The sequence below is a fragment of the Panicum virgatum genome, unplaced genomic scaffold, assembly GCF_016808335.1.
Source record: "Panicum virgatum strain AP13 unplaced genomic scaffold, P.virgatum_v5 scaffold_5101, whole genome shotgun sequence".
NCBI classification, from domain to species: domain Eukaryota; kingdom Viridiplantae; phylum Streptophyta; class Magnoliopsida; order Poales; family Poaceae; genus Panicum; species Panicum virgatum.
The window spans coordinates 31,850-48,119 of NW_024376471.1; the positions used below are offsets into that span (position 1 = coordinate 31,850).

The 16,270-nt window shown below is 41.5% G+C and overlaps 1 non-coding gene across 1 annotated transcript; it reads right to left on the reverse strand.

Moving 5' to 3' along the window:
• Positions 1 to 15,878: 15,878 nt before the first annotated feature.
• On the reverse strand, positions 15,879 to 15,964 carry LOC120694347. The gene has a single exon (XR_005683448.1). It is a non-coding gene; the product is annotated as a small nucleolar RNA Z102/R77 (small nucleolar RNA).
• Between the last annotated feature and the right edge of the window lie 306 nt (positions 15,965 to 16,270).

Here is a 16,270-nt window from a genome sequence, read left to right on the forward strand (position 1 = left end):
CATTTATTTTGAAAGTGTCTCCTTGCCCAAAAATCCTACAGACCAAATTGAACATGTGCTGCTACTTTTGAAACAAAAAAATGATCTGCAAAAACTAGCTGTACTCTCAATAAATTATGGGTTATGCATGTTCCAAACTAACTGAATCCTATGGCGCTTTTTCATGCATGATTGTTTCTTTGTTATTTTGCTAACATGATGTATGACTGGCACCATCTGATAGACCTATATGAAATAGTAGTTGATGATATTGATGTCTGACCTAGGAAAATAGGTAGACTGCTATCCTGAAGCTGAGCTCTTTAGCCTTTTAGTCTTTGAGCTGCACAACTGTGGCCGCAAACAGTCTCATCTAGCCTTCTTGTTCCTGTTATCACATGAAACAGGAAGCATTATATATACGAGGGGATTTCGTACTTTGGACCATGTAAAAGAGAAAGGTAACAGTGTTTAAGATTAACGTACCATAGCCTCGATTCACAAAGGAGAAGATGAGGATCTCGAATAGATGAATGATTAGTTCCTCAAGATGAACATACCATAGCCTCTAGCTCAGACGAATCAACTCTAATTACATTTATTTCCTACTTGTGATGTGTGACTTCTGAGTTCCTGGATTCAATACCTAACAATAGGCAGGATAATAATACATTTTTATTTGCTGAAAACAGTTGCACTGAAAGCAGAAAGTGTGGATGTTGATGGTAATTGACGAACTTAACAGGTGTATGGATCGAGCAAGAAAAAACAAAACAAAGGACTTGAGTAGTCTTTGGTTAGAACAAAACATATACTAGGATAGTAAGCTAGTTGCACGAGAGTAATTACTTTTTTAGTTACCCTCTGTCATGTAACTAACTAAGCCGGATTGCACTCATCTTACTAGTCCTAGCTAAGTCGCAACAGGCTTAATAATCATAGTTGTAACCAGGGTATTGAAGCGGTTGCAATTGTGGTGTCAGGCCAATTGCAACTGAGCATATTCTCTAGTTGTAACTGGAATCGCTTTATTGGTCCTAGTTGCAACCGATTTAAAGATCCTAGTTGTAATTACGGCAGCAGTGAAGCGGTTGCAGTCACGCACAGGATCTGGCCAATTGCGATTGAGTATATTCCTTAGTTGTAATTGCAATCGCCTCGTCGGTCCTAGATGCAACGGTTTTAATGATCTAGTTGTAACTGGGACATTGAAATGATTTGTAGTTGTGGATGAGAACAATTGCAACTGAACATCTTACTATTATTAATTAGAGATGAAAAGGATGCATGGCTTACGAAGCGCTCTAGAAAAAGAGAAAAAAGTCTAGAAAATTCCACAATAATCAGAAACATCTGGCCTTCTAATATATCCATGATTATTAGTAGCCATTGGTGACCCATCTCCCATCGCAATCAATCCATGCATCGATTCCTCATAGAGGATCATTCAAATTCTCTTTATTTATTTTCCTTATTATTAACACACCTCCCACCACAGTCAATCCATGCATCGATTCCTCACAGAGGAACATTTAATTTTTTTATTTTATTTTTACGTATTATTAACCCACCTCCCACCGCAATCAATTTATGCATTGATTGGAGGATCATTTATTTTTTTATTTTTTCTTATTATTAACCTATGTCCCACTGTATTCAACCTATAAATCCATACTTTTTGGAGGACCATTAAAAATCTTTTTTTATATTTCTTCTTATTATTAACTTTCAATTAATCCATGCATTGATACATCTTGGAGGACCATTTAAAGTTTTACTTTTTTGTTGTGGTACAACATCTAGCCAGTAATATTAAAATAATTAGTGAAAATACACAATAAACATAATACATAAAATACTTAGAAAGAACGAAAAACACAACAAAATAAATATTATACATATAATTTTATTAAATATAATAGATAGCCAAACATTGAATCAAATGTTAGTTGTGGTTTATAGTTTTAGACCGATAGAGTAAGTATTAAATATTTTAAAATACATATATCTATAGAAATAATTATTGCATTCATTCTATTTTTAAACAAATTCACATAGAACCCTATGAAATAGAACTTAAAGAAGCACACTAAATTTATATATTCAAATTATCTATATTATAAGAGATGATTTAAGGTAACCCCTTTAATTGTATTTGAATTACCCACTTACATTATGAAATATTATTTAAAATAACCCTAAAAATTACATGTAATTTTTCACACATGTTTAATTTCTTTAATATAATCTTATAAAGTTAAATAAAAACCATGATTATATATTATAGTAAATAATCTACACACCCAATATATTCATATAAATTAGACATCTATGTCATTTTAAATTAAAAACTACATCTACATTTACCAGTATTAGCTATTATTAGAAAATAGATAAATAGAAAGTAACTAAATTAACAAAAGTTTAAAAGGAAATTAGATTCGTACACTCACCACATCAGGGATAAAAAAGTAGATGACATATTTAAACATAGATTTCAAGGTACTCCCTAGTTCCATGATAATTTATGTTTTAGAAATATCTCATACAGATTAATTTAGTAAGGTTGAGTTAAGGCACATGAGTGCCCCCTATTGACGTGTGTTACCTATGTTGATTCACTTTTCCTTATGTTTATCAAGCTCCTAACTTAGTTTCCTAATGGACAATTTTAAATCGTAAATAATATGTTAAGGACACATTTTGAAGGGTGAGAAACTATCAACGTAGATGATAAAAGGTATATAATGAATATTAGTTTCATCGGCAATCAATATAGAATACAAACATAAGAAAGCATTATTACAGAGTTTAGAAAATGTGAGCGCGTGGACAAATGACAGAGAAAGAAAAAAACAAAGATAAGTATTTTCATTAGTTGTATGTATTAATTTTATCCACAACCACCTAATTAATGTTTATATTTGCTATAGTTCTAGCCCGTGGAGGAGCACGGGTTGGTGGACTAGTATTGCCTAATTTTAAGTGAGTTACTTGCAACTATATGCATAGAAGAAATATAGACTAGTTGTAGCTAGCGAACATGGGTCACACGATTTTCTGCCTATCTTTTTATGGCTGCAATAGGAGATTAAAAACTTGGCAAGTCTGTTTGTTTAGCTTGTACGCAAAACGTAATTATTGCTACAGGCTGCCATGCAATAAGCACATGAGACTGATAAACGCATGCTGCGTGCGTCGCGCTTTGTGTTGCAGAGACAGACATGCGTCCATGGGGATGGACACTGGTCGGTTGGTGTTTTGTAGAGATGCGTGGTCAGCGGAAACAGAATCAGATGCGTGTACGCGCATTTTCTCATGCATATGTACATATGTATGTATGAGGAGATTTAGGACTTTTGAGCATGTCAAATAGAAAAGTAACGGTGTTTAAGATTAACATACCATAGCTTCAACTCACAAAGCAATTGAATAGGATCTTGTGCTGTAATTATGATTTATGCCTTTTGAGCTTTCAGCCTTCGGTAGATGAGAATTGGGAGAACGATGTGGTCGATTAGTCCTTGAAGATAAATAGCCTCTAGCTTAAAAGAACCAAGTGTTATCACGTAGGTTTCCTACTTGTGATGTATGACTTGTGAGTATCCTGCCTTCAGTACCTGACAATAGCCACCAGATCAATAATCATCAGTGTTTGTTTGCTGAAAACAGTTGCATTCAGAGCAGAAGGTGTCGATGTTGATTGTAAGTCGATGAACCTCAATGGAGTATGGAGCAAGAAAAACTAAACAGAGGACTTGAGCTGTCCTTAGTTAGAAAAGAAGATGTACCAGTTGAGCTCAGACGTATTCGTCCTCTCCTCTGGCTCAAAAGAATCAATGGAGATCACGTACGTATTATACTTATGATATATGACTTCTGAGTTTCCTGCCCCTAGTACCTGATAATGGGCAGAACAATCACCAGTTTTGTTTGCTCAAAAGAGTTGCAACGAAAGCAGAATGTGTTTATTCATTGATCGTGGGAGAAGAAATCGACCAACTTTGCTGGAGAAAGAAAAAATGAACAGAGGACTTGAGATGTCATTGATTAAAACAGATAAAACATGTACCAGGAGCTCAGATCTGCTGCTTCTGGCTGTGCCACCTACAATCACCAGACGTATTCCTCCTTTCTTACCCCTATGCTCTGTATCACTGTGCGCAGATCTGAGCTTCTGAGGCAGAAGGCCGGGGAACTTTGGTGGTGGCTCTACTAGCTGTGACGCTTCCTTTATCAAGGTGAACTACTATGCTTTTAGGATTACTGCGTTAGGTGAGCATTCGTCAGGTCAATTCAAAAGGTCTCCTTGCACTTGACATTGGTTGGTGGTTTGCCTCAACATCACCCCTGCAAACCGCGCTGTCCTGCATGTATCGAATGATCAGATCGCCTGCCCTCGTCCTCTCGCCTCCCACCCTGTCGGCCGTGCAGGCTGGCCAATGGCGACATCATTCTATATCATTGCTGCAGACCGGATGATGCGTTCGATTCACGCGGTGCAGAGATGATCGCCGCATGTGTGGCGGTCGTCCTTGCCTCACAAACAAATCGACCACGCTAGAGCAGAGCGTCCCACATTCCTTCACCGCTCTCCCTCCCGCTCCCACTTTCTCTGCTCCCGCACGCACTACGGCATCGGCCCACTTTTTACAGCAGAGGCGGCTCAAAAAAGGAGCCGCCTCTGCAGTGCTTTCGGTGGGCCCAAGGGCATGAGCTGCTGCTAGTAGGGGAACAGCAGAGGCGGTGCATGCCGTGGGCAGCCTCCGCAAATAGCAGAGGCGGTCCATGCGGTCGACCGCCTCAGAGGCGGCGCGCAACACGGACCGCCTCTGTTATATGCGGAGGCTACTAAGGGAACAGTAGAGGCGGTCCATGCCGTGGGCCACCTCCACAAATAGCAGGAGCGGTCCAGGCGGTCGATCGCCTCTGATATTTTATTTATCAGAGGTGGCGTGCAGCACGGACCGCCTCTGCTGTAGGCGGAGGTGGCCCGTCCCCTGGACCGCCTTTGCTATTTATTTATCCGAGGGGGCCTAAGTTATGGACCGCCTCTGCTATTTATTTATCAGAGGCGGCCTACATTTTGGACCGCCTCTGCTAATCCAAGTGTATATAAGACACTTTCTTCCTCCTCGCGACTTTGCAGACATTTGGAGGAGCTTGGAGCCCAACAATGGCTTCCATGAATTGAAAAGGAGAGGGGGAGGTTTTCGTTTTTATTTCTTTGAAGATCCAAACTTATTGTGGTAAGGCTGCACTATCCCTTTGTTAGATTTAAGTATCATGAAGGAAAAGTTGGTGAATCTACTTATATTGCTCTCATTTACGGCGCTCTGTCTCTGTCTCTCATTTATGGCTCTCTCTCTCATGGTCCAATTAATTGAACCTAGCTATGAATATATACCAAACAGCTAGCTTGATGGACAATTTTGTGGATCTTTACACTTGAGGATAATATAGAATTAAATTTGTCAATAGGTTGCTAAGAAACATTTCTCCCTATGTAAATCTTAAGATAATCACATGTTTTCTCTCTCTACATAATATAGGTTTTTCATATGTCGATAAATTAAATCCTCCAATATGGATATACTCTTATATATATATACTGTCTCTGGATCTTAAGAAAACCCAAGCATGTGTTTAACATCTATATATATTTTAATCGAACCAAGCAACATAGGTGTACGTTTACAACGTACAAAATTCAAGTTTTTTTAAATGTATGTTTTTATAAGCACATGTATTTGTACCAGTCAAATAATGTAAGTTTGTTACGAGATCAATAGTCTATTATCTCAAGATGTGCCACGGAATGTTTTGTGAAAATTTAATTTGTAGATGGCTCGTCGGTGGATGTATACCATGAAAAGGACGGAGAGGGCTTTCCGTGTTGAATTGGATAAATTCATTGATGTTGCGAAGATGGATGCGAGGATCAAGGGGGTTTCTGGTATATGTTGCCCTTATAGGAAGTGTAAAAATCAGAAGGTCTGGGCAGACACAGTCACCATCAGGTCACACGTGATCATTGAAGGATTTGTTGATGACTACTCCACTTGGGTCCATCATGGAGAGCATGACACTCCTTCTGATGCAGATGATAGTGAAACATTCTTCGATGCCGACCTTCACATGACGTGTTCTCGTGTTGATGGAAATGATGACGGCGGTGGTGGATACATAAGCATACCTTCGGGGAGTTTAGAAGGCCAATATGGTGATGATGATAGTGATGCAAATGAGCTGGAACAAATGCTGAAGCACTTTAAGGCGGATGTCCTTATTGGGAGCGCGAAAGGGTTAGAGCATTTCAAGGTGGTAGAGGATGCTGCACACCATAGCGTGTACGAGAAAGGGGGTGTCCAACTCATTGGTCTGAGCTACGGTTTGTACTCGAGCTGTTGATTCTGAAGGCCAAGTACGGATGGTCTGACTCTAGCTTCAACGATCTGATGAAACTCTTATCCTGGTTGCTTCCGAAGCCTAACTTTGTGCCTGAGAACATGTACTAGGCAAAGAAGATTATTAGCCCATTCACAATGGGAATTGAGAGAATACATGCCTGCCCGAACTACAGGATACTATATCGAGGGGAAACATTTGGGAAACTAGAGAAATGTCCAACATGTGGCACTAGTTGTTACAAGCAAAATGACATTTACAAGGACGATGATCAAGCATCCTCCAAAAGGAAGAAGAGGAAGAAAAAGTGTGTGCCTGAACCTTCCGAAGAAGATACATGCTTAGGCATAGACGTGAACAAGAGGAGATTCCCCAAATTGGTTATGTGGTACCTCAATCCAATCGACCGCTTAAGGCGTATGTTTGCAAACCTTCGAGAAGGAAAGCTGATGTGTTGGTGGCATGGAGAGCGGATTCAAGACGAGGGTAAGCTTTCACACCCAGCCGATGGCACGCAGTGGAAAAGGTTTGATGAGATGTACCCCGAGTTTGCGAATTACCCAAGGAATGTGAGGTTTGCACTAAGGACAGACGGAATGAATCCTTTTGGGGAAAGAAACAGCATACACAGCACATGGGCAGTTATATTGACCATATACAACCTACCGACCTGGCTTTAACAGAAGAGGAAGTACATAATGTTGTGTATTCTGATACAAGGGCCGAAACAACCGGGCATTGATATAGATGTCTTCCTTGAGCCATCTGAAGCTTTGGAATGAGGGTGTGTGAATGTGGGACGAGTATGCTAAGGACCACTTCACATGCAGAGGAATTATAATCGTTACCATTAATGACTACCCTGCATTGTTCTCGATCTCTGGACAGATCAAAGGAAGACGGGATGTTTAGTATGGCTGGATGGCACGATGTTTGTATACCTGGATGGTTCAAAAAAAATTTGTGTATCTGAAGTACCGCCGGTTCCTTGTTGAAAGGCACAAATACTGCAGGAAGGCGTTTTACGCCCTCTTTGATGGTAAGGCAGAGTCAGGTTCAATACCAATAAGAAAACACAACAGCAAATATGTTTTTGATATGGTAAGGAAGATAAACATCAGCTATGGCAAGAAGATCAAGATAACTAAAGCCCCTATAGAGGGCATGCCTTTCAAGAAGATGTCAATGTTCTTTAAGTATTTGCCATACTGGAAGGACTTGGAGGTTCCACATGCCATCGATGCTATGCACATAAAGAAGAACGTGTTCGATAGCACTATTTGTTTGTTGATGGATGTAAAAGGCAAGACAAAGGATGGCTTGAGGTCACGTTGAGACCTCGTGGAACATGCGAATGGGAAAATTATGCTGCCAGCCGCTAGCTACAACCTGACATTAGGAGAGAAAAGGGAACTTTGCCTATGTCTACGTCGTCTAAAAGTGCCAACCGGGCTGTCATCTAAAATAAAGAAGCTAGTATCCATGAAATATTTATCGCTAAGTGGATACAACGCTCACGATTGTCACATGATGCTAACGGTATTCCTCGCGGTTGCTATAAGGGTTGCCATGCCTGCGTTTGTGCGTATGGTAATAACTCGGATGGTCTACTTCTTTAGCAAAATCTCACAAAAGGAAATTCATTTAGATGAATTGGATTCACTGCAATAGTTCTGCATGGAGACTATGGCCTAGCTAGAGATGTGTTTTCCTCCATCACTTTTCAACATAATGCCACATCCTCATGGTACATATGGTCGACCAGATCCATGCACTTGGTCCTACCTACTTACATGAAATGTGGGCATACGAGCGTTTCATGGCGACTCTAAACCGCTATGTTCTCAATTGTGCTTGTCCTGAGGGGTTCATGATAGAGGCTTATTGCACCGAAGAGATTGTAGAATACTATCAGGATTACTTGGTGGACAAGAAAGGTATTGGCGTGATTGCATCTCGTCACACGGGAAAGTTAGAAGGGAAAGGAACGAGGGGGAGGAAAACATTCGTTGATAGGGCATACCATCAAGTGGCCAAGCTCTCATTTCAGTGTCCTACACCAGTTAGAGATTATGTCTCCGTTCATCGAGCAGCACCTTAATATTGTTCGCGCAGAAAGCAACAGCCGATCAGATGCTTGGGTCATGAAGGAGCACAAACAACGATTCGCCACCTGGCTCATGGACCAAAACATAGAGGAGGGAACAACTGTTGAGGGAGTCACATTGAAACTGCTTGGCTTTGGGTCCTTTTGCACAGGTCAGGACATGGCAGGCATACGATATTAATGGGTATACATTCTACACATTTGCCAAGGATAAGAAAAGTGTCTGCCAAAACAGTGGAGTTCGGATAGACGCCATCGATGACACGACGGGAAACAAGGTCATATTTTGGCCTTATAGAGGACATATGGGAGCTTGACTATGGAAGGACCATTCAGATTCCTGTGTTTAGGTAACAATGGGTCAAACACCCACAAGGTGTAGAGGTGGACAACTACGGCCTGACGATTGTTGACCTGGCCAAAGTTGGCTACAAAGATGACCCTTGGGTACTCGCCAAATGAGTTGCACAGGTTGTATATGTCCTTGACCCAAGCCAGAAGATCGAGAAGCACATAGTTGCCTCGGACAAACAGACTATTATCGGGGTTGATGGTGTGAACGATGTGGAGGCCTTCAATGACTATGATGACATGCAGGTCTTCACAGATCTACCAACCAAGATCAAGATTGTAGAAGCAAGCATAAAGGATGTTAAACCATGGTCATGGCTGGATGGAGAGACAAGATTTGTAACCGCCTAATGCACTATTGTTATTTAATTTCACATTGTAACCTTTGCACGTCAAATATTTTGAGTTTGATCAAAATTTGTCTTCTATTTTTCAAAAACAAGTAAATATTAAAGGAGTAAATATAAAAAAGGATGTAACAAGTAAATATAAGATAATTATGTATAAAAGAAGTAAATAAAAGACAATATAAAACAAGAAAATATGAAAAGGAGTAAATATAAAATAAGGGAAATAACAAGTAAATATAAGATAATTATGTATAAAAGAAGTAAATAAAAAATTATATAAAACAAGAAAATATGAATAAGTAAATTATAAATTATAAATAAGTTAGCAGCAGCAGTTGACGCTATCCACCGCGGCTGCTAAGTGACTTAGCAGCAGCGGTTGGAAAGTCCACCGCTGCTGCTAACTATGGGCAGCCGGCTCCACTCCACTTATCAGCAGCGGTGGACAATTATCCACCGCTGCTGCTATATGTTAGCAGCAGCGGTGGATTACGTTCACCGATTCTGATAGTGTCCCATATTTTTTTCAACATCGATTTTAGTTTTTAAACAGTGTTCTTGTGACCCTCCACCAAAAGTTGTTTTGGTTTTTTGCTCCTCTTGGGCCTATAAATACCCTCCAGTGCCCCCACCTCTTGCCAAGCTACATCAGTAGAAACAATGCCTCACATATTCTTCTCCTCCTTCCTTGCCTTTCTGCTTATTGGGATAGGTTGCATGTAATGCAAACTCCAAGTTGTGGAAAAATCCTAATCTCTCGCCGGATGCAACTATTCCGGTGGGAGTTCCAGGTTGTGGAAAAATCCTAATGGATTTATTCCATAACCAGTTGCCTTGCAGCTGCCCTACCCTCCTTTATAGAACTTGCAGGTGGTGTACATCTCAGCTAATATGAGTCCTACCCACCGGCTGAGAAAATACTCACTGAGGTGTACACCACCTGCAAGTTCTACAAAGGCGGTTGCAAATCCATCAAGTTAGTGGATAAATTGTGTGTATGTTGACATTTTTTTATAGTTGTGGAGAAAATGCTTGCTGAGATGACTATAACATGAGTGCATGGCAAATGTGTTCTTGTTGTTTAAGGTATGATATTGCAAGAATATATAAAAGTAGAGGGGTAAATAGAAGAACTAAATATAAAAGAAATAAATAGAAGTAAAGGAGTAAATAGAAGAATTAAATATAGAAGAAATGTATTCTTGATGCAGGTTGGAGAAATGTATTATAGAATAAATATAATAAGTATAAGGCACTTAGCAGCAGCGGTTGGAAAAATTCACCGCTGCTGGTAAGTGAGGGTGGCCGGACCCACTCCATTAGCAGCAGTGGTGGACATTTACTACCGCTGCTGCTACGAGACTTAGCAGCAGCGGTTGGAAAGGTGCACCGCTGCTGCTAACTGTGGGCGGCCGGCCCCACTCCAGTTAGCAGCAGCGGTTGACCCTATCCCTAAAATCCACATATTGCCGGTGTTTCTTTCATATGGCTTCCACTCACCACCTGGGTCACTTGTGAAGTTAGCCTCATCGTCTAAGTTTCAACGTGATACATAGTTCACTTTATCCTTTTCATGTGGGGGCTTGCTATTATCTTAGTATAGCATATTTATTGAACTAGAGAACTTATTTGCATTTTTTTTGTCAACACTACAATATTTTATGAATTTAATTGTATTTTTGATGGTTTACTGCAAAAAGAAATTAACAATACACAAATAGCCTCGGAAAATAAATATATTTTGTGGAGGGGTATCATATGTCCATATAGCATCCCAAAAAGTTTGGACAAGAAAATCCATATGTTGCCGGTGTTTCTTTCATATGGCTTCCACTCGCCACGTGGATTACTTGTGAAGTTAGCCTCATCGTCTAAGTTTCAACGTGATACATAGTTCACTTTATCCTTTTCATGTGGAGGCTTGATATTACCTTAGTATAGCATGTTTATTGAACTAGATAACTTATTTGCATTTTTTGGTCAATACTACAATATTTTATGAATTTAATTGCATTTTTAATGATTTACTGCAAAAAGAAATTAATAATACACAAATAGCCTCGGAAAATAAATATATTTGGTGGAGGGGTAACATATGTGCTCCATGAAACATCTCAATTAATAATGCAATACACAACGTTTCTGTATATGTATAAATCACTAATAATGTTTGCTTTATCAACTATTAATTCCCGAAAATCCCTATGTATTGTTGGCCCCTAACTGAAAGGCATCTTATGAACGTTGTGGCCGACCTCTGCCGTTTCACAATGCACGAAGTATGCAACCGGCAAGGTCGGTTCTTTGATCCAGAGTCATACCTAACACGCGACGACAAATTCAAACGGCTTATCGACTGGGAGCACCATTCATTTTAATGAACTTGTATTAATTATTTCTGTGCAGCCTTCTGTGCATATATTGTATGTTTGTATATATGTGTAAATATATATATGTATATCTGGTGAAGCTGGATGTATATAGGATAACAAATGTGTGTTAACTTTGTCACAGCTTTATTATCGCATGTGTTAGAGAAAAAGCAACGAAAATGCATTTCAATTATATATTCGAGGTGTGCTACAATACCGGTGATCCCATTTTGTTGATGTGTTTCGAAAATACTAAATATCTGCATTTCAAATCAAATGGCAAATGCTATCACAAATAGCGGGAACCAAATGCTTTTAAAATGGCGGGAAACATAAACAGAGCAGGACATTCAAATGTTGCGCCAATATTCAAACATTAGCAGAGGCGGTGGAAAATTCATTACACTGCCTCTGCTACAGAGTTAGCAGAGGCGGTGGGTACAACCCACCGCCTCTGCTAGACCAAATAGCAGAGACGGTGCACAGAGTCCACCGCCTCTGCTAAGTACATAGCAGAGGCGGTTCGAATCACTGCTGCTGCTAGCTTCGGGTTAGTAGCAACACTAGCGCAGCAGCGGATCTTTCCACCGCCTCTGCTGTGGCCTCTGGGACCGCCTCTGTAGTGCGTTTGTGTACTAGTGGCACTCTCGCCCTCCACAATGCTGGAGATTATTTTAACTTGTATGTTTTATGTTTGGCTTGCACTAGACCGTCGATCTAGGCTCTCGCACGGGTTGGATTCTTTAGAAACAGGTATGCCCACAAATCCAACGCAACATACGCATCTCCGCAACACTTAGTTGTTGAATATGTCTTCTTTTAGTGAGCCAACACTCTGCACAGTACAACATCGCAGGTCTAATAGCCGTCCTATAGAACTTGCCTTTTAGCTTTTGTGGTACCCTCCTGTCACATAGAACACCAGATGCTTGACGCCATTTCATCCATCCTGCTTTGATTCTATGGCTCACATCTTCATCGACATCCCCATCTTTTTGTAGCATCGATCCCAAGTATCAAAAAGTATCCTTCTTGGGCACTACCTAACTTTCCAAACTCACATCTCCTTCCTCTTGTCTAGCAGTAACGAAGTCACATCTCATATATTCAGTTTTAGTCCTACTAATTCTAAAACCTTTCGACTCTAGAGTCTGCTGCCACAACTCTAGTTTCCTATTTACTCTTGCTTGGCTTTCATCCACTAGTACTACATCATCAGCAAACAACATGCACCATGGGATATCTCCTTGTATATCCCTTGTGACCTCATCCATCACCAAGGCAAAAAGGTAAGGGCTCAAAGCTGATCCTTGATGTAGTCCTATGTTGATTAGGAAGTCACTTGTGTCACCGTCATTTCTTCGAATACTAGTCACAACATTGTTGTACATGTCTGTAAGGAAAATGGACCCCTACCCATTATACCTTAAAGGTTTTGGGGTTTGATGACAACATTAACCAATGGGACTAAGATTGTGTCATGTTGTATGTGATTAAGTCCCAGGGATGAAGATGATGGCTTGGTGTGTAAAACACCTCATTGAAGGCATCAAAAGGCTATAGAAGAGGTACAAGTGAAGACTAAGCAAAGACCCAAGTCACGGCAAAGAAATACGGTGAGAGGACAAAGCTGCAGAATCAACTTTCACACGACGGACGGTCCGCCGTGTAACGGTGGACGGTCTGGCGTCCACGGACCTGCGGCTGCATGGCATCCGACAACAGCCCGGCGACAAAGTCTACAAAAGATGGACGGTCCAGCGTGCAACGCCGGACGGTTCGTCACTACACAACGGACTACAGCGGCCGAGAACGCGAAGGAAGGAAGGAGCGGCTAAGTTACACACGACGGACGGTCCATCGCTACACGATGGATGACAAGGAACGAGAGATATTCAAGACAGCAGGCAAAGCAACTCTACACGACGAACGGTTAGGACTTTATGATTTTCCCCCCCCCCTCTTAGGCGTCCGGTTCACTTTCAATGTCCTTAATGAAGGCCACATACTTTGTTAGGACTTTATGATTTTCCAAAGCCCACCGCATAACCTTCCTTGGTATCTTATCATAAGCCTTCTCTAAGTCTATGAAAACCATGTGTAGGTCTTTCTTTAGCTCCCTATGCCGCTCCATAACTTGTCTTAAAAGAAAAATTGCTTCTATGGTTGATCTCCCTGGCATGAACCCAAATTGGTTCATGGTAATACACATCAATCTTCTCAAACGATGCTCTATAACTCTCTCCCATAGCTTCATCATATGGCTCATCAGCTTAATCCCTCTGTAGTTAGTGCAGCTTTTGATATCTCCCTTGTTCTTGACGATTGGTACTAATATACTTCTCCTTCACTCTTTGGGAATCTTGTTCGATCGCACAATCTGGTTAAAAAGCTTTGTTAGCCAAACAATAGCTATATCTCCTAGGCATCTCCACACCTCAATTGGGACCGCACCAGGGCCCAGTGCCTTGCCCCCTTTCATCCTTTTTATGGCTTCTCTAACCTCAAACTCTTGAATCCTACGCACAAAGTGTCTATTGCCATCATCAAAGGAGTCGTCCAACTCAATGGACGTGCTCTCACTCTCCCCATTGAACATGTTATCAAAGTACTCACGCCACCTTAGTTTGATGTCCTCCTCCGTAACCAAGAGTTGATCCCTTGCATCCTTAATACACTTGACTTGATTGAGGTCCATTATCTTCCTATCACGAACCCTAGCCATCTTGTAAACGTCCTTCTCTCCTTCCTTTGTACTCAGCCTTTGGTAAAGGTCATCATATGCTCTGCCCTTTGCCTCACTCACTACTCGCTTTGCAAACTTCTTTGCCACCTTGTACCTCTCTATGTTATCTGTACTCCTATCATAGAACACACATTTGTATCGCTCTTTCTTCTCCTTAAGGGCCTTTTGTACATCCTCGCTCCACCACCAAGTCTCTTTAGTTGCACCTTTGCTCCCTTTGGTAACACCAAGCACTTCCGCAGCCACCTTCCTAATGCAAGTTGCCATCTTCTTCCACGTGTTGTTTGCATCTTCCCCTTCTTCCCAAGAGCCCTCCGTGATAACCCTTCTCTTAAAGTCTTCCGACGCCGCCTCTTTTAGTTTCCACCACTTCGTTCTCACGGCTTTGACTTGTTCATCCCATCTGGTACGTAGACGAAAGCGGAAATCAGCCACACGAGCTTGTGTTGAGAGACAACACACTCTCCCGGTATTACCTTACAATCCAAGCATGTCCTCTTATCCTCTCTTCTTTTGAGAATGAAGTCAATCTGACAAGCGTGATGGCCACTACAGAAGGTCACCTCCCTAAAGAAGTTGTTGGCTACCATCAGATTGTAAGCTATAGCAAAGTCTAAGACTTCCTCTCCCTCCTGATTCCTACTACCATACCCAAACCCTCCATGTGCCACCTCGTAACTTGCATTAGACAACCCTACATGGCCATTGAGATCTCCTTCTATGAAAAGCTTCTCACTGGTGGGTACCGCTCTAACCAAGCTATCTAGGTCATCCCAAAACTGCCTCTTTGTACTCTCATCATGGCCTACCTGGGGAGCATACGCACTTATAACGTTGAAGACTAAGTCACCAACAACAAGCTTGACTAGGATGATCCTACCCCCAGCCTCTTGACGTCCACCACTCCATTTTTCAGACTCTTGTCAATCAAGATGCCCACTCCATTTTTGTTTGCAACTGTTCCTGTGTACCAAAGCTTGAAGCCTGTGTTCTCCACCTCCTTCGCTTTCTGACCCTTCCATTTCGTCTCCTGGACGCATAGGATATTTACACGTCTCCTAATCGCTGTGTCAACTAACTCTCTTAACGTACCTGTGAGGGACCCTACATTCCAGCTACCTAGATGGATCCTAGTTGGCACGACTAGCTTCCTTACCCCTCGCACTAGCCGAGTCAGGTGCGAAGACCCTTGCTCATTTAGCACTACACCCAGGAGACGATGTAGCGCGCCACTGAGGAAGCGACGACCCGATCCTTGCCCACTTAACACCGCGTCCAGATCACGATACGGCGCGGCACCAAGGGGGGTGACGGCCCGGCCCTTGCTCATTTAACACCATACCCGGGTTGCGATATGGCGCGCAGCTAAGAGGGTTACGCCCCAATGGTTTTCTCTTGGGTTTCATCTCCATAAGAGTAGCTGGGTTCTACATTGGCTCGCCACGCCTAACACAACCCTCCTCCTTTATCCGGGCTTGGGACCGGCATTGTTGAAACATCGTTGAAACAACACGGCAGAGATAAAATAAAGGCTTCAACGGTTTCAAAAAATTAGATTGTGAAGGAAATGATCAGATAGAGCTAATACAGTTTGAACCATCATGGTGGCCAATAAAACCAATAGGGAAAAAATTTGATCATCACACCATCATGGTGGCCAATAAAACCAATAGGGAAAAAATTTGATCATCACACCATCTCCTCACAGAAAAAACAGCACTGCTACATACAAAAAGTAGAACCAGGACCAAAGAAAAAAGCTCACCCAGAATTCAGTATACAAACATGGCACACAAGCAGAAAGATTGAGAGACTGAAGAGTTGTGACTCATCTGCATACATCAACTAGCAGTCTTCCCACTCATAGGAGAAGCAGGAAAAGGGAAGAAAGATTTCAAACAAGGTGCACTAGCACGAACTTGAAGGATCGTCCAACTAATTAGTGCACTGACGTAGC